This window comes from Aulonocara sp. 'chitande type north' Nkhata Bay, linkage group LG15 (assembly GCF_057382095.1).
Source record: "Aulonocara sp. 'chitande type north' Nkhata Bay isolate Kocher_YH1m ecotype deep benthic linkage group LG15, A_spYH_male_GT1.1, whole genome shotgun sequence".
NCBI lineage: Eukaryota > Metazoa > Chordata > Actinopteri > Cichliformes > Cichlidae > Aulonocara > Aulonocara sp. 'chitande type north' Nkhata Bay.
The window spans coordinates 5,146,533-5,165,499 of record NC_141358.1 but is presented as its reverse complement, the minus strand read 5'-3'; the positions used below and the strand labels follow the sequence as shown (position 1 = coordinate 5,165,499).

The following is an 18,967-nucleotide window of genomic DNA, read 5'->3' as shown; positions in this document are numbered from 1 at the left end:
TTTCAGTCTTTTAACTTTTATTTAACGTTATTACTGAAAATATAATTAAACTTTAGAATACGTCAACAACTTATAAACAATTTAAAAGCAAATGTATGATATACCATACCATTTTAAGCTAATTATTGTAACAGTTTATTCGTGTGTATTTGTAAGCTATTTCAGCTTCTTGTGTATTACATTAAGCTAGTCCAAACAGCTATACTGCTCTGGTACTCTCCATAGCAACAATAGACGACAGGGAGGGGGGAAAAAGAAAGAGGTTTTTCACACCGACGTTTATTGAATATGCTCGATGTGTAGCTCTCCCAGCACACCTACGTGACTGAAAGTTGTCCCTGCTCTGTTGCACAGGTGCTCCACATATATCCAGAGCGCTCTCCGCCCTCTCCGCCACCACAAACTGCGCTTATTCGCTCTCTCCAACAGCCCGGATGTAGCGCACAGGACCGCACAGTCCTCCACTTTAGTGATAATAACATGGCGCTGGCAGACACATAACGGTGCCCACCACATTGATAATACCCACACTAACAGGCTAAAATAAGCTACGGGACATGTGAGCTCTTCCACCCCGGGAAAAGCAGGTAAGTGCGGGGCGTTTTATTCGATAGAGCCATTTTGACGGTGTGATTTGGTAAGGGGGAGAAATGTGGCTGTTGATGCTTCTTGCAGGGGGGCAAAAAACCTCTCTATAAATGCATCTCCGAGGGTTTTGTGTGTCTAGCCCTCTGTCCGTGGGTTTAATGCTTCATAAACAAAGCAGTGTCATTCGGGGCTTGTTCACGTAGCTGCTTACGATGCATCGTGCAGAAATAAATCTGTCATTTTGTAGTGCATGTGTTGTCATGGCTGTCAGGCTCTCTCGAGCGTCGACCGCTGTCCTTGGTATTGAACTGGGTGGGCATCACATCTCTGTATGTTGCAAATAGATTTTGAGGGCCTGTGTAATGCTAATTTCTTAAATTATGTCACTGTTGCTTACCAGAACCACTGCTATCACTGGCTGGAGGTCGAAGAAAGAGAAGGGGGGGGAATCGTTGTAATGGATCTGGGGGCTCACAGTGTGCGTGTATGGTGCTCATTGGCGAGTTTAGCCTAGTAGGCTCTCGTGCTGCTATATTTCTTTATTAGTATTATTATCAGTATTATTATTACCACGACAGCGTCGCTTTTATTGTAGCACTACGGCACATCTACTCCGGAGTGTGACAGTGATGATGACAGTGCAAGACAGTTTTATTGCACTGCCCGTGTTTTCCTTCTTGCAGCTAGAGTTTGAGTGTGCTCCGGCCAATGTAGGCCAGGTAAGGGCAGGAACAGATGGCTTGTTTTCAAGTTCAGTGTGGCTCTCGGATTAGATGGTGTAGACGAAAATTAAAAGTGGTGGCTAGGCCCTCTGAGCAAGGGTTCCCCTCCTAAGCTCATAATCACCCTAATAGCGACACTCTATTAATAGAGGCAAGAATAACATGTTTTCTAATGCAGTCAGGAGGACTGTATTTTATCCCAAAACACGGGATATACGCTGAAGAATGCAGTCTGCAGAATATTTTACTCTGGCAGGGGATATACAAGGACTAATAGCCCAATAGACATAGCTAACAATAAATAACATGATAGGATAGAACAGGATAGGACCAACCAATCATTTGTAGATTGATTATTCTTATAAAAGCAAGCCGGACACAAACAATTAGTCAATTAATGGAATAATTCAACCAAAAATGTAATCCACAGCTATTTTATTAATCATTTGAGATCTTTATGCCAGCATAATACCAGATATTTACTGCAATACACATTTCCTGCTTTCCCTGCCTCTGTATGATAACAGAATATGTTTTGGACTTTAAGATTGCAGGTGAGGCAGTACAAGGCATTAGAGGTGAGGTGTGAGAAAATTGTTAAATACTGCAATGAAAACATGACTTGCAAAGCCGATATCAAAGTCTGCTTAGTAGACGTACAGCTCCCGACTTCCTGCTTTAATAGGTACAGTGCTAGCATAGATACAGCATATAGCAACTCAGCAATGAGAATAAATACATTATTTTAAACATGCTTTTTGCAATACGGGTCACACTTTTGCACGCTGCTCGTGTGAATCAAAGATAACCTTTTGCAATGCATATGTTGCTTTGATAGTTACATCTGTTGACGTCTTAAACATCTGGTATTCACTTACAGTGGCAGGAGAGTACCTTTTAGGGCTAGCCCTACAATGTGTAATAGACACCCCGCCCCACCCCCCACCCACCCATCAAAAGGAAAAAACATTCACGTCTGTATAACAGATTGTGTTAACATAAAATATAACTTGAAGTTATTCTGTAGTAAACTGTGCTGATTAAACTGAGCACTAAACCATGCCACAATATTCTTGTAATAATCGTATTGTTACAAGTGAGTACAGAGGGATTAGTTTACAGTAAAACCATTGGTTATCAATCGCAAGATCTGTGTCCACAGCAAGCAGCAACCTTCAGGGCTGAAGAATGAAGCAGATGCTGAAGTGCCAAAAACTGCAATTCCGCTAGCGACCACTTGAGGCTGACTCCAGAAGAGAGTCAATTTCCACTCACTCGCATGTTAAAATTGTCAACTTTACACCATCAAGACGCACGTTACAGCTTGATACAGATAGTTTGGCCTATATGTATACTACAACTGTGTCCTCAGAGAATTATTTTATAAGTGAACAATTGGAAACTGGATTGGCACGTGTCAAAATCAAAGACATGAACATGGGCATAGCTCCTAGGTTGCAAAAATTAAGCCAATGTGAAAGTGCACCAGAGTGTGATAGCTGTGTTTGCAAATCAACTATTGGTCCTGTGAAAGTCTACAGGAAAATGACTTTGCCTTGACTTCTGTAAACACTTTCCTGGTCATACTATGGTAAAAAAAATAGGATTAAGATAAGATAAGATAAGATAAGATAAGATAGAACTTTATTAATCCCTCGGGTGGGTTCCTCTGGGAAATTCGATTTCCAAAAAAGCACAGCACCGACAGAAGTTACAGAGTTATACACACACACATATATATAAATACAGAGACAATATAAATAAAATATACGAAGGGGATAAATAGAATAAATAGGAATAAAAATAAAAATACAAGTGAATTGCACATTTCAAGTATTGAGTCTATTGCACCGTTGACTATTTACAAAAGTATTGCACAAAAGGTATTGCACAGTGAGGTGAAGAGGCACTACAGCTTAGTTGTTCCCCCCTCCTTTGTCCTCCTGTTTCCCCTCCCTCTCCCCTCCAGGGAGGAGTTAAACAGTCTGATGGCGTGTGGGACAAAGGAGTTTTTAAGTCTGTTAGTTCTTGTCTTGGGGAGAAGCAACCTGTCACTGAACAGACTCTTCTGATTGTTTATGGCCGTGTGCAGAGGATGCCCAGCATTGTTCATAATGTCCAGCAGTTTCTTTAATGTCCTTTTCTCTGCCACTGTCACCAGAGTGTCCAGCTTCATGCTGACCACAGAGCTAGCCCTCCTGATCAGTTTCTCCAGCCTGGATGAGTCCTTCTTTGCTGTGCTGCTCCCCCAGCACACCACAGCATAGAAAAGTACTCCAGCAACCACCGACTGGTAAAACATCCTCAGGAGCTTCCTGCAGATGTTAAAAGACCTCAGCCTCCTGAGGAAGTACAGTCGGCTTTGGGCTTTTTTATACAGGTGCTCTGTGTTGCATGACCAGTCCAGTTTATTGTCCACCCACAGCCCGAGGTACTTGTACTTGTTGATTATGAAACCAAACGCTCTCTGGCTAATGAGTTATCACTCACAAGGCTTTAGCCATTGTGCATGAGGTTTCAGAGTCAGACTCAAACTTCCTTATTACACCAGATTTCTTAAAACTGAGATGATGATGATGATGATGGTGGAAACTCTAATCTCGAGGCTTCAAAATGGGACTTTACAAACCATTGGGTGATGTCATTGTAGCTATGTCCAGGCATCACTTAGATTAAAGGGAGTTTGTGGGTGGTGCTTTAGGTACCTTTCAGATGACTGTTTAGTAGAATCATAATATAGTTTGCCATGTTTAACAGCCTGTCCAATAAGTTTGCCCTTCAGTTTAGTTAAATATGATTCTAGCATTCTATTAGTCAGTTACTTTGCACTCATTAACACATATTTGTTTCTATGCATTACACCTGTACTTATTGCAGCTTGTTAACTAAGTTTGGAAGTGTTAGCCGATAACTTCACCGACAACTGCACCGTCTCGTCCATATATGCCAACTTCTAGCTCCAACAAACTAACATGGCAACTGTAAAAGTACTGACGATTCAAAATGTAAAGTCCAGAAACCCAGTGGGTGATGTCATGGTTGCTCCATCCATCTTTTATGCAGCCTGTGATCCACAGAAAACTTTTTTTTTTTGTGCTCTAAGCACCACTGACCTCATTTTCGGTATGCTTCTCTGAAGCACTTGCTGTTGCTAGGTAAAGTGTTGACATCTTAAGTCCCACCATATCTAGGTTTTCACTGGAAATGATGTTGACGAGCACAGTGAGATTCCAAGCCTGAGCTTCTTCTTTTTTATAAAATTATGAACACATTTTATGCGCTAACTTCGCTGTCTGATCTTTGAGAACTGTCACTTCTCAGAGTCACAGGATTTACATAGAAAACACTACCACTCTAGTAGTGCAGAATTTCAGCAGGGTACAAGTGAGGTCTAACAAATGAATAGTAGAAGTTGATGCAACAAGATGCCAAGATATTTTGACATACGTGGATCTAAATCCAAAAGGATTCCATCTTCTTAATCCTTCTTTCCCTCTGTTTTTTATTTTACTGCAGGATTTCTTTGTCTCCAAAGTAGAGCTGAAGTAATGCTGATGATATCATTATGTTCTTGAACTTGATAAAAACTCCAAAGCCAAAAACAGATCTGTCCTCTGTGTGAGCATCCTGACCTCCATGTGTGAAATAGTTGTAGTGCACCTTTAAATATCTAATTTTCCACCCCCCTTGTCCCAATCACGCGTCGATGTGAGATTAAGGGTGCTCGTCTTTTAGAGATAATAGGGTGTGTTGCTTTGGATCGGAAGACACTGCGAAGCTGAGTCAATGTGTTGGTTTATGTATGCTTGCTTGCACACTCCCTGGTTATCCACTCTGTAATGTATTCAGTGCCAGCGCTGAGCACAACAGCTTTACATAATGATCAAAGCTTAAGGGATGCCAGAGCATGGCTTCAGCCTTCAGTAATAATAATAATAACCTTTTGAAGTTATCACAATCCCACAACCTCCTTCCCCTCATACTCTGCCTCTGTCTCTCTCACACACACACCCACACACACTTGCACGGACCCACTCGAAGGTCCTCTTCTGTTTAATGTTTCTGGATACAGGGTGAGCATTTAAAAGAGGATGGCGATAATGAACACATGACTAACTATTTTAGTCCCTATGGCTGTGCACTAGACTGCTCTTGCTGTCTATGAGGAGGCAGCTTTCGTTCTTCACACAAACTCACAATTATGTAAGAGTGCAGTGGCGTGGTGGATTGAATAGTGTTGCCAGAAAAAGACAATCTCACACTCCCTTTGCTATGCACACTCAAGTGTGCGTTGGTTGTTGGTGCTGCTTCCTCATTCCTTAAAGCTTGACCTCACGTTTCACCGGTCACAATCTCCATTTCTCTGTCGGTGGCTAAATAGCATTTGAAATTCAAGGGTGGGAATGTGTTATCTGTAATTGAACTGTCTGATTCAGCCTTCTATTTATACGGAAACCTCTTGAAGACTCATTGGCTGTTTTAACAAAGTGTCTGGCAGACTTCTGCTGGTCGATCTTGCTAATCAAGAAGCCGAGTCAGGAAGCAGGCAAACAAGGTCTGCATAGAGACGAGATATGAAGAGAGAGAAGAGAGGACTACAGAGCGGGAGATAGAAGCTGGAATAGATGAAACAATGGAGGAACAAAGATGGGAAGAGGACGAAAGAAGACAGGCCTTGTAACCATAAGTAAGGTGAGACTAGTGTAGAGAGACCCAGAGGTGGTTGTGAAGCAGGAAGTGAGGATAAAAAGACAACACACATGGGTAAATTATTGGAATTAAAAGGGGATTTGATGAAAAAAGAGTCAAGGATGAAAATCAGGAAAAGGAAAATGAGGCTGAAGGCCCAGTGACTATGCAGTGGGTGAAAATAGCTATTGAAGGAGTATCTGTCTTTCTTTTATTGTCAGGGGTCGCGGGATCCCTTCGGTCTGTCGCTTCTGTTTATTTCAGCTGCGACCGAGCAGTCTGTCTGAATGCCAAACTCATCTTCAGATGTCAGCACTTTTGTCCCAGGTTATTGCATTTTGCTGTTTTGGTCCCAGGATTAAAAAAAAAAGGCTTCCCTTGTGTTTTCTGCATGGCCTGGTATGTCAGTAACAGAATGAGGTGTATGTGTGTCTGTCTGCAAGAGTGGGAAGACAGAAGGCGAGATTGAGTGTATTTAAGAGACATCCTGACAGAGGAGAGATAACCATGAACAATTGAGAGCGATAGAAAGAAAATGTGTAGGTGATGGTGTGTGTGTGTGTGTGTGTGTGTGTGCTTCATGTTTGTTGCCTTTTAAGGATTAAAGAATTAAGTGATTCCACTGTGTCGTCTCTTTACATGTCACAAATGAAAATAAATGGTACAGATGTTTTTGTCATGACTTTATAATGTAATGAAGCCATCCACTTTGCACACAGGGCTGAAATGATGGGTGTCAGTGATATGTTACATTTTCCAATGAGCAACCGAATGTCCTTGCATCCATTCTCTTCCTCTTACCCAAGTCAAGGTCGCAGTGGGTGGAGCCAATCTCAGCTGCCATAGGGCAGTTGGCGGGGTACACCCTGCACAGTCGCCAGTCTGTCACAGGGCTAACACAGAAAAACAGACAACCAATCGCTACAGAGAATTTAGGATCATCAGTTAACCTAACCCCACTGACTGCATGTCTTTGGATTGGTAGTAGTTGGAGTAGCCGGAGACAACGCACACAGACACGGAGAGAACAGGCAAGCTCCACACAGAAATGACCCGGCAAGAAAGGCATGGTGGATTTGAACACCATTTTAACCACCAGGCAACTGCACATGTAAATTCTCACTTGTTGTGGTAATGAATGCAAAATCCACTATTTGGGATTATTTCGGTTTTAAACTAGACAATATGAGCATGCAATCAGGTGAAGGTCTGCAGCCTTTAAATGAAGATGAGATTTTATTTTTATTTTTTTAATGCTCTACTAGCAACATGCTGCTAGTTTAGCTAGCATGGGGCCTGAGGTGGCTTGATAGCTGACAAACGTCTTGTATTAGGAGTAGAGACGCCATGAATCTAAACTACTGTGCTGACGCTCATAAAGCTGTGTAATTTCTTTGTCCTGAACCCACACACACACATACATGCGTACACACATAGACACACAAAGAAAGAGTTAACCTAGATACTCACATAGCATTACAAGTAGAAGGAAGACAGTCAAACATAACCTACATCCTCTACAGTTTTCTCAGTCTAACTTGTCTGCGCTCATTGAGCCTGTTCTACTTCTTTCCCAATTTGTCTCTTGTCCAAAGCTGGAAAGGCCTGACTGGCATTGTGCTGATAGTGTGTGTGTGTGTGTGTTGGTGATGGGGTTAAGGCATCAGAGGGCACTGTAGAAGAGGCCAAGTGAAGCTTGAATACCCAGCGATGCCCTCAGGCTGCATGAATGCTGCATCTGCCTCTACTGCTGCCCAGCACAGAGCTCTGTCGCCCACCCTCCAGGCTTAGGGACTTGCACTATTTCTGTGGATGTGTGCGGGCGTGTGTCTGTGTTAACATGCTTCAGCTTTCCTGTCGGCCGAATTGGTTGATACTGCATTGTTCAAGTGTGCTGCTGAGGCCTAACTCTTTTACAGAACTGCGTGTTTAAAAGTATTGTCTCCGTCTGAGTGTGTGTGGGGGTATGTACCAGTGAAGCGCTGTAAGCCTGAGGTCAGTTTAATCACTGTTAAAGTGATACCTGTTTAGAATGACTGGACTTGAGGAGCCAATTGCTGTCTGCTGCCTTCACCCAAAGTACTTTTTAAAAACTGTGCTTTATGACCGTGAATAGGCAAGATTTTCCTCATCTGTTGTCACTTGATTTTATATATATTGAATAAGGAAAAGCCCATTGTTGCCCTTTTCCCTTCTGGGATAGTTCACATGCAACATTTTAAAGTGATTTTTTCATCATTGGTGTTGTATGGTAGCATATATTCGTCGTACTTTTAGGTCACCAGCAACAGTCTCGATGTATTTGTGATCTTGCTCTGATCAACAGAGCAAATAAGCACCTCATGATGCTAAAACACTTCTTCTAAGGACTTTGTTCCAGAAATCATCAAAATCAAATTAATCTGAAATTGCATTTTCAGCCTTTACAGGCAAATCGAAGCGACAAACGGCTTCGTACTGGGAGTTACGCTGCAGTTTCAAATCCAGTTTCACTACATTGTTACAAGCCCAATTAAAAACTGAAGGTAGCAAAGCAAACCATCACAAAAACAACCTGCAGCAGCAGCAGCAGTGGTGGCAGCAGCAGTTGGTCTTATCCACTCTTAAATGCCGTTGGCAATCATTTGCATGCTTTGTCTTTGAGATCTCTCTATAATTACTTACTTCTTTTGTTACTCCTGGCAGTCTTTTCAAGCTATCTGGAATACTGGGGGCTTGCAGATGCGTCCCAGACTTCTACAAAGCATGTTGACTGTGCCGTAGCACCTCGTTTCATTTGAAGTGTAAAACAGGCCTTTTGCTCAGTTCCTTGGCCAAACGCAGCACAGCGACAAAGACTATGAGAACCATCACTTGGCTGAAATTTATGATGTTGTTGTTTGATGGTTGTCATAGTTTATGATGTTTCAATATAGACAGATAGGCAGCTAAGTTATTACATGGAGCTCCCAAGTTTTTTCTGCATATTTGTAGCACCGGTTTAGGAACGAAACAGCGAGTTATGTCTCTCCTCTGGGTGTATTGTGACGGATCTTTGACTTTGAAATGGTAGTGCAACTGTAGACACACTCATCTGATTTCATCCTACTCAGTGATCACAGAGGAATAAGGAAGGAAGGGAAAAGGAAGACGTGAAGGGAAGAAACAGAAAAAGTATCCTGAAGGGATCCTTGGAGTCGCTCAGTGCTCTCCATCAAGTTGCCAGTCAGTATAGCTTTCATAACAGTTGCGAGCAAGCTCTCGCTGTTTTGTTCTGTGATTTGAGATCAGTCAGGTGGAATTTCATCAAAGCAGACTTGAATAAGGACATTCATTATGGCTCAGCTTGATTCATTACCATCGCCCAGCTCCCACACCCCCATGGGGGGACTTCAAAAGAAACGGAGAGGTTGAAGATGCAGGCTTCTATCGCAGCGAGGCTTACATCATAGCATACTGTATCCACCATCTGGGACATAATTATTAGACGATGTGTAAAAGTGGCTCGATTTGACCGTTGTGCGCTTGAACCAATTCAATCAAACCAGTTTGTATTACAGTTAATGAATGTAATGGCAACAGATACATGTTGTGTTCAAAGGCTGAAGCTAAAGCCAGATGATGTCACGTACAGGGTGATGGAAAGAAACGGCACTGTCCTTGTGTTGCAGTAGAAAAGAGTTAGTAGGAAGGGCTGAAACGAAAGGTTGAAATGCATTGCAGCTTAAGAAACACTAGTTAATAGAGAAATGCTACAAAAGCACAGAAAACACAATGGAAGCTGAATATACAATGTAATTGAAACAGGGAAAACAAACCCACAAAGCTCACCAAAAATCCAACTCTAATACCGTCAAGGTAACAAGCTAACAAGCTAACAGTAAAAGGCTAATAGCAAGCATGTATCTACAGTGTTACATGGATCACACGATTAAAACGCACCTTACCATACATCTTTTTCTCCGTCGTGTCTTTTGCCTGAATGATGAAATAATTGCTTGAAAATTAAATGTGTCTCTGTTCTGTCCTATTATGTCTCCCTTAAAAACAGTTTCTCTGTGTTTTGTGTGCTTTTCCTGCGATTTTCTGTTTACTGGTGTTTTCTTAAGTTGCGGTGCATTTGAACTCTCAGGGCCCCCGTAGACACTGGATTAAACAATAAAAAGATAAATGAGTAAATATATTTATATTCTCTTAGGTGGTTTTGTATTCCTTCATTAATTTACTTGGTTATTGATTTATTGTGGATGCTTTTAATTCTAGCATCCAAGGAAAGAGACTTTTATTAAGAGGAGCACCAGATGGGTTTGGCAAACCCAACGATATCTCAGATACCGAGTTTGGTGGACTGCTGTGCAAAGAGCAGCAAGGCCAGTGTTAGCCTAAACTCTGATAGCAGTTGGGAAACTCACACTACACAGTGGATGTGCTTGACCAGGTGTTTGCTTGACCGGGTGTTTGCTTGATTGGGTGTTTCAACGATTGGATTTAGGAATGGGTCAGAAGGATTAACGATTGTTAATGTTCAACTTCAAACCATAGTTGGTCAAAGCCATTGCTAGATCTGGATGGTGACATAACATACATCTCCTATTGACAAACAGCTGCTCAGAATCCCATTTGTTCTGACCAAACAAGTAAAATCCATTCAGTCAGCGTTACAGAAGACGAATAGCATCCTGTTGTTAAGATAATTATACAGAATAGATTACGCTCTGATTGGGCATGCTCAATTGACAATGATTTATAATAGGTAAGACAGTCCAATCTATCCTAGCATTTGGTTTGTGGCTCTATAAAAATTGACTCCATTCCATTCCCAGAGTCAGTTTGGTCAGATTGTGCAATTGAAAACACAAACAGACATGTTTAATGTACTGTGTTAAAGAAGTATCAGTACTGGTATTGTGGTTAGACGATACAGTGGCTTGTGGGGATCTTTTGCTTTTTGTTGTTTAAATTCTGAACTCCTTTGACTGTAAAGAATGTTGTTTCCAACCCTTCACCAGTCAAAAGCAGCAATCTGGACCTAAATTTAGCACTGCTTGGAAACTTGACCATCACACAGATTAGCATCAGAGATGGGATGTCTTAACACGGCCTTCAGCTGGGAAACAACGCAACTTCGGGCATAAAAAAGGCGGTAGTTAAAGAGAAATCTATTTTGTATATGTGTGTGTATCTGTGGGTTTGTCAGTAGGTATACTGCTAGTGAATACTGCATGAAAGTATACATAGACATTTGAGATCACATATTGTTTGCATGTATATGTACTTGCATGCTTATTCACTTTACTGGGCAGATACACACACAGACACACAAGCACGTCCTTTAAGGCGGGCGGCTAATGACGTAGTGTAAGACAGAGAACACAGATGCACTAGCTGAATAGATTAAAGCATTCATCCAGTGACGCAGCTGTGCTCTCTTTGATGCCTGGGCATGAAACTGCAGGAAATGGCAACAAAAGAGGGATGCAGTCTTAGCTGATATTTAAAAAAAAAAAGAGATCCACTCTGAAGCGTACAGCAATAGCATGCTAACACACTCTGTCCCTCTCTCTCTGTCTGTCTTACAGTCAGCATCAGCCATATTGGCATATTGGCAAATAACATGACATTTACCTTTGGCAGTAGCTAAATGTTTAAAGACGTGAGTGTGATGAAGCGTTCAAAGGCTTTAATCAGTGGTTTCTTTTAATCATCATCTATTTGTTTTCCTGACACAGAATAATCAAAGAGAACTAAAATATCAGTACCAGCTTCGGCGATCAGTCAGATTGTTATTTTAAATATTGGTGTTGGTCAAAATTTCACAATGTGCACAAGGAAGCAGCTAGCCTCCAACCACGTGCATTTGGGTTGAGGTTTTTTTTTTCAGTTTGTAGCTGGGTGAAATGTTGCTGTGTGTTAATCTACGGAGAGACAAATTGCACATTGGTTTGTTGTGCGCCTGCTTGCAGGACTTTTATTTTGGAGGAGCTCCAACATCCTCGCATGGTTGTGGTTATAACACATTCACAACCCTGCCAGAGCGGCACTACGTGAGCAAGCCGCAGGCTTCATTTAAACTCCCGGTGTGTTAAGAAAGACCACTCCTTAAGTCGACCGTGAGACGCAGGAAGAAGCGGAGGAGAAAGTCGTACGCCGCTGAAATATAAATGGGTTGCACATCTTTGTTTCACTGCAACAGAGCAAACAAAATGGTCCACCCCTCTGAGGGCAACAGTTAAGGCCAGATTTCTAACTAGATAACAAAGAGATCACGTAGTGATAAAGTGATTATGCCCGAGTTCGTTTGGGAGGATTAGCCAGTTGTTTTTGTTGCCCGTGTGGTCGCATGCCACATGTAGCAGCATATACAGTGAAACCACGGAAAGTAGGTCCTTCACGTAGGTCTGCTGTCTCTGCTCTTTTGTAATGTTCCAGGAGAAAAGGCAGTATTACTGATTGTGCAGTTATTCAGCATGCTACAATGCATTATGAATTATTTGGCTTTGTTTCCTCCCTGTTGTTCTATTATCCTTCTAGCTAAGCCTCTTCATTTCATCTGCCCTGGACGACTGTGCCACTGTGCATTTCTCTCTCTGTAATTTATCCATCTGCAGAAACAGATCATGTGTATTTGTGTGTGTGTGTGTGTGTGTGTGGGTGTGTGTGTTCAGTCAGTAATAGGAAACGTTGTGTTTAAGGGTGATGATTACTCTGGCCCTTGTGGTTTACAAGTAGACAAGGTAATGATGGCTGTTACTTTCTCAGCTATCTCCAGTCAATCCTCCTGAAGTGAGTTAGTGTGTGTGTGAGAGAGAGAGCATTTGTGTGCTGAATAGTAGGAAATGACTCTGAAAGCTTGGAGGTATTGCTTCTCATTTTCATGAGCAACATCATTTCTGAATGACAATGAATCACGAGGTCCACCGATCAGCTGTTGCGGTCTACTCATTTCTAACTCAGAGATGACAAAAGTCACTTGCTGATGTTTATCACGGGCTGTGGGCAGGTTTAGTCTGTAAGTGCTGGCCTTGAACTTGTTTTAAACACTGTCTCTGGCTGCCCTTTAAATGCCTCTGTGGCATCCAGCCTGTAGCATCACAAACTACTGGAAAAAGCGATGCTTTGTTAATTGAAGTGGCACTTCATTTCTTACATTTTGGCAGCTATGGAAAGAAATAATAAATTCACTACCCTCCACATCCTTTAAACACTGTTTCAAAATAATCTCTGTCCAGTGAGCATTTTAGTGGACTGAATATAAAAATGGACATTGCTGCTGTGGCATGATCCCCCAAATAGCCAGGTTTTCTTTGCAATTGCTGGCTTGACAAAACTCCAAACCCCACTCACACAGATATCACAAAGGTGGTTTCTTTGTTAACCCAGGCTTTCTGCATCACGCTGTATGCACTCTCAGATAGAAAGGGGCATTTGACACATCTTTTTCCGCACAAACATGGATCAAATGAGCACTTCAGTTTGAGATATTGTCAGAGGAAAAGGTTGCACAGATGTATAAAGAACATGAAAACCTCAGCGTAGCAATAAAATGCCACACTGTTTGCTGTAAATAAAACAAGAGCTTAATGCTGCATGATCAACAGAAGCATGCTGAGGAAAAAAAAGGTTATGTTGATTTAGGCTTATCAGTAGCATTTACATATTTTCTGAATCACTAACTGAATGCATGCAAATTCCAGGGACAATAGCATGCATACAGTTTTTAGTGGTGTAACTTTACAACTGCGCTTTGGAGCCCAGTGTTTGTAAGCCACAGTTCAATGGGTAAAATATATCCCTGCAATTTATTTGACCATTATTGGAGAAGATGTGTGTCAATATGTGTGTTTGAAGCATGTATGTGGAGTTTTATAGTCCTTATGTTGAACTATGTAACAAGAAATTTGTATTTTTTTTGTCATTTACTATCCTGCTTATGCAAAACATCTCTGTGCATGTTGTTAGTCTGATGTAAAGAGAGGCTGCAGAGCAGAACCGTTTATTTAAATGATACCTTAAACATTTAAACTAATTATTAAGATGGAAATGAGTGAGACATTTGTAGAAAAAAGAAAGAAGGAAACCAAAACAGAGATGGAGGGAAGATAAGCTTGGTTTAGCTATGTGAGCTCTGAGATTCAGACCACACCCAGTCTCACTTGACTTGCACATCTGATTGTCACAGGCTGTGACAGTATTATCTGCTCTGACTTCTGCCTCCTAGGATACAATGATTAAAGCTGTGGAAAATAGATCAAGAGCAACCAAGGAACTATAGAAGGTTTTGCCTTTCACCCCGAGTACCATTAGGAGAGGTTTAGAGCAGCTAAGGGATGCCATCAACCCAAAATAAGAGCTTTATAGCATCATTTTGAATTTCTTGCGTGTTAAGACAAAGCCATGTACTAAATGTAATCTGCATTTAGCCTTTTATTTTTTGCTTCTGATCCTTTAAAACTTGCAAACTATAACAAAGCGAGATGCAAAGTCATTTCAAACATCTCATTCCTGCTTTTGGTTAGTATCTTGTGACCCATTTGATTCATCTCGGTATCTCTTAGGTGGACCTCGGCCACCTAAGGGAACCGTCAGTACTCAGCTGTGAAGCTGCATGGCGACACTACTGGATATAACACTGGTTATATGGTGCGTGCATATCTGTACCTTTTCCATGGGTCTTAGGCCTGAGAACAGACACAGGCACATATTTCTGTGCGCTCTCACATATCGACACACAGCGGCACTAATCCCGGCCCGTTATCAGTAAGCATCAGCGTGTGAAGTCATGTGGACTGGTATGAGTCTGTGGCTGAGCCTCAAACACTGCGCTGCTGAGATCCGCTGATGAGAACATCTCCGCTGGACTCATGTCACACCCCGACCCACCACTGCCTGGGGGCCCACATTAGCTCAGAGGCTGTTTGGTGGAGCGGAAAGGCAAGCTATATTTAGCATTACATGTAGTCAAGAACTGCTGTATTCAGGACACCAGGCAAAAGTCAGATGTAGTCAAAATGGTCAACTTTTGCAGAGTCGTTTTGCTGCTGCATTGTTGTTTTTATTACAGTTTTACCCTCCAGAATACAAAGAGTTACTCTGTTTGCTCTCGAGAACAGATTTAGTTAATCCTCAAACGTTTGTTTTAGCTGTTGAACTACTGAACCCGAGTTCACTGAATATCTCTGTATCGATTTTTATTATTTTTATAATCACGTAGCGGTCAAGGATTTGCCCCGCGCTGCATTAGTTTAGTCTTTCAGAGTGGGTTTAGTGTTTAATTATTCATCACGGGACATAATAGATCAAACTGAAATGATTGTCTCTGTCATGTCGGTCAGCATTTGTTTGGTTTTCTGGAACATGATTTACTTTGTCTGCTCCACTACACAAACCGGCAGCATGGCCCTGTCACCATTTGCATGCAGGTCCTTTCAGGGTTTGAACTCTGGCCTCTTTGTTGTGAGGGCATCCTGTACTAGTGCATGTGGAAGTGCATTAGCAGAAAATTCAGGAGACAAAGAATTTGAGTTGCACACAGCAAATCCAGCATGTCCAAATTAACACTGTCGGATTTGATTTCAACACTATTAAAGTGTCTATATGGGTCCACACCAGAAAGTGTTAATTTAACTCTTTTTGGAGAGTTGGTACATTAACTCTGATTTAGTGTTAAACACCAAATCTGTCTGGAGTTGATAATTTAACACTTGGTGTTAAGAGTTTATATATTAACTCTCAAAGAGTATTTTAGTTTAACTACGTAAGAGTTATCTTCTAATTCATTCTAAAAAGCAGGAATTTTACTGTTCTGAACTTCTAGAAATTTCTTTTGGAAATAAACATTTACTAAAAAGATGCAATGGTTTTTGAAAAACATTTATTCTGAACTGTGCACCTCAATTTCAAAACATTTTCTGAAAGATGTAACAGTGTACATGTTCTCACTTTCATTAGAATTTTGTTTATCAAAAGGTCTGACATGGTAAATGCAAATAACAGCATTCTCATCACTTATTTCTTCAATACAATATGCATGTCCTTCATTCATCCCTTTGTGGAACTTCAACGCACTTCTGCTCTCCCCCATATTCCATCTTCACAAGCATATCCATATCCTGTGCGGAGATTGAATAAAAATTAGTTGACACTAATTAATGGCACAAATAATCCAGTAAACAATTGCAGCACAGTAAAAAATAAAAATAAAAAAGGAATCCTCTTTGAGCCATTACTTGTGTAAAGTATTTTCCCAAAAGACAAAGACACAGGCAACAGGTAATACTGAACTAAATGTAAAACCTCAACCTTTTTCATTTTTACCTAAACCGTGTGCACAAAACTCTGGAGGGATCTATGCTAACGTAGAATCCAGTCAGGACGTCAGCTACTGCTGTTTGCTCGTTTATTTTTTATTTTTTATGGGCGATCGTTTTCAGGCTTCAAGTAGCACCATTATACCAACATTTCACATTCTACACATTGTTTTAGGTGTATTTGACCAAAAGTTTGACTGAAAATTCACATGCAAGCTTTTTTTCATGGCTGTGGTATTTGCCCGCAAACAATACCTTTCAGCTAGCTAAAACAGAATATTATGCTATCAGCGAGCAACATGGCTAATGCCTTTCACACAGCTTTGTCTCAACTCCAAAGAGCCACAGAAGTAAAAGCTCATAATAATAATTGAAACAATCTTTGAAAAAATGACTTACCAAGCATGGCAAACAACTCAAATATGTAGAGCAAAATGTTCTGAAACGGCTTCACTTCAGCTTCGATTGGAGCCGTGCTGGGGGCGGAGTCTGTGAATTTACTCTATTGGTGTCATAGCCCCTCTAGGAGTTCAGAGTTAAGAGGTCAAGAGTTAATGTTTCCATTGTAACACCTCCAGATTTGACATAGAAACACTCATTTTTAACACTCGATTTTAACTACTATCATTTTACACCTCAGAGTTACATTAAAAGAATGTGACTCTGCTTAGAGTAAAATTAACTCTACTTTTGCAAGAAGACTATTAACACCAAAACATTTAACACTTTTGAATTTGCTGTGAGGTGTTTCTCAGTGTTAGTGCTTTTCTTGGCTCATGCTCAGGAATTAAAATGGGAAGGAATCCATAACTGTTCCAGGACTGAATTCAGTCTGACAGGCAGTTTAATGTAAAAATAATAAGTTCATTTCTCACGTGCTACAGCCTGGCATTGCCTTCACCTGACGCCACGGAGATACTCACTTAACATATCAGAGAGTAATGTCACCTGACAGTCCACCTTCACACTCAACGGACATCCTTTGTTTCCTTCCTTCTCACTGTCAAGGGTGCAAATGTCAATGAAGCTGTGGGCGGGGGAACTTTAGCATTTGGCTAGTGCTACAAAGGGGCACAAGCCTACAAACTTTGTTTGTAGAGTCAGGTGTCTTCAAATGTTTCAAGCAGCTTAATAGATACCACCAAAAATGCAAATTGTTTCTGCACAGTTTTACAAAACACGTGTCCTGCTTGGAAAAAGTAGAAAAAGCCTTCCAACGTGTGATACCTTCACTCTCAGAGGTGAAGCCGCTGACTCCATGTAGGATTGTAAGTTTTTTCTTTTCATCTTTTTATAGAAATATCACTCTCCAGAGAAATTTAGGAGATGCAGAATATCTTCCTTGTTTTCTTTCCCACACATCATGCATGGACTTCGTTTGAAACAACTGAGAAAGAATTTCAGAACTTTAAGACCACGCACTCGGGGGATGTGAAACAAGCACCATTTTGGCTGCTTCCAAGCACAGTAAAAGTTACATTTCTTTCATAAATATTGGAAAAATCTTCAGTTATACCAGAGTAAATATAATTTTAAAGCGCTCTTTAAGGACTTAAGCTTAAGGACCTAAGCTTATCCCAGTGTTTCTTTTTCTGTTTAGCCCTACTGCCATTGGCATATTTCTCCTTTGATTTAAAAAAAATAAATTATATATATATATGTATATGTATATATGTATATATATATATATATATATATATATATATATATATATATGACTATGCTCTAAACAGGCTAGAATTGCTGTGGTAATATAGACATTGCTAATGTAGGTCAACAGATTCACCCGTTCCATTTACCATCTGCAGCTAAAGACAAGTGGTGTGGAAGAGAAGATAGTTATACGCAGCGACTGGTTGTAGAAGTGGAGAGAGAAGAAATGATCTGTCCAGTCTGAAGTGGTGGCCTGATCAATGTTTTATAAGTATGGCCACTCTTCTTTGTAGGTTAGACTTATCTTTCCTCCCCCACGTGTGTGCCAGTGGTGAAGCTGTGAGTCATAGCGGGCTGTGTTTTTGAGATAATGGCCCACATTGTGTGTGTGTCTGTGTGTGTTTTATGTTTTTTCCAGTACAATTGACAAGCAACACAATTAACTAACATTAGTTTTAATTTAGAGACCATGAAACCATTTAATTTATAACATTTGAGGCTGAAAAGCAACACTGACAGATTAGTTTATGTTGCTATAGTAGCAGATCTGCTGTGATGTAGAGCAGACACAAATGTTTTCATGCATGGCTTCCTCCACATTTTTAATGTTTCAACATAAGGCTGCAAAGACCGGAGCTTTTATGTATTTTTTGTGTGTGTGTGTCAAATGGCCTGCATCTCATGTACGCTACAAACCAATCAGCTAGAGGTTGTACGTGGATGTGGAGGCCATGGACATTGCAGACTTCTTCTGTCAGCTGCTCCCTTTAGAGGTCGCCACAGCGAATCATCTTCCGCCATCTCACACCGTCTCTTGCATCCTTTTCTGTCACACCAACCCTCTGCATGTCGTCCATCACTACATCCATGGGCCTTATCTTTGGTCTTCCGCTTTTCCTCCTGCTTGGCAGCTTCATCTTCAATGTCCAATATGAGTTATATTTGCTATCCTTGCTCTTCACATGTTCAAGTGTTACAAGATGGTAGTGAGATCTGCTTTGATGTATGGTTTGTAGATAGTAGCGCTGA

At 41.0% G+C, this 18,967-nt stretch overlaps 1 protein-coding gene and 1 long non-coding RNA gene across 2 annotated transcripts in view; one reads left to right on the top strand and one right to left on the bottom strand.

Annotated features, from left to right (window-relative positions):
* The first annotated feature begins 308 nt into the window (after positions 1-308).
* pak5 (p21 protein (Cdc42/Rac)-activated kinase 5) overlaps positions 309-18,967 on the top strand; it is a 108,700-nt gene continuing 90,041 nt past the window's right edge. Inside the window, exon 1 of the mRNA XM_086263330.1 lies at positions 309-587. The gene's annotated coding sequence lies outside the window, so the exon portion shown is untranslated. The remainder of the gene's footprint in view (positions 588-18,967) is intronic.
* LOC147312316 (uncharacterized) lies at positions 15,833-17,021 on the bottom strand. The gene is made up of 2 exons (XR_015125076.1): positions 16,685-17,021; positions 15,833-16,087 (listed from the first exon to the last, which is right to left on the bottom strand). It is a non-coding gene; the product is annotated as an uncharacterized LOC147312316 (long non-coding RNA).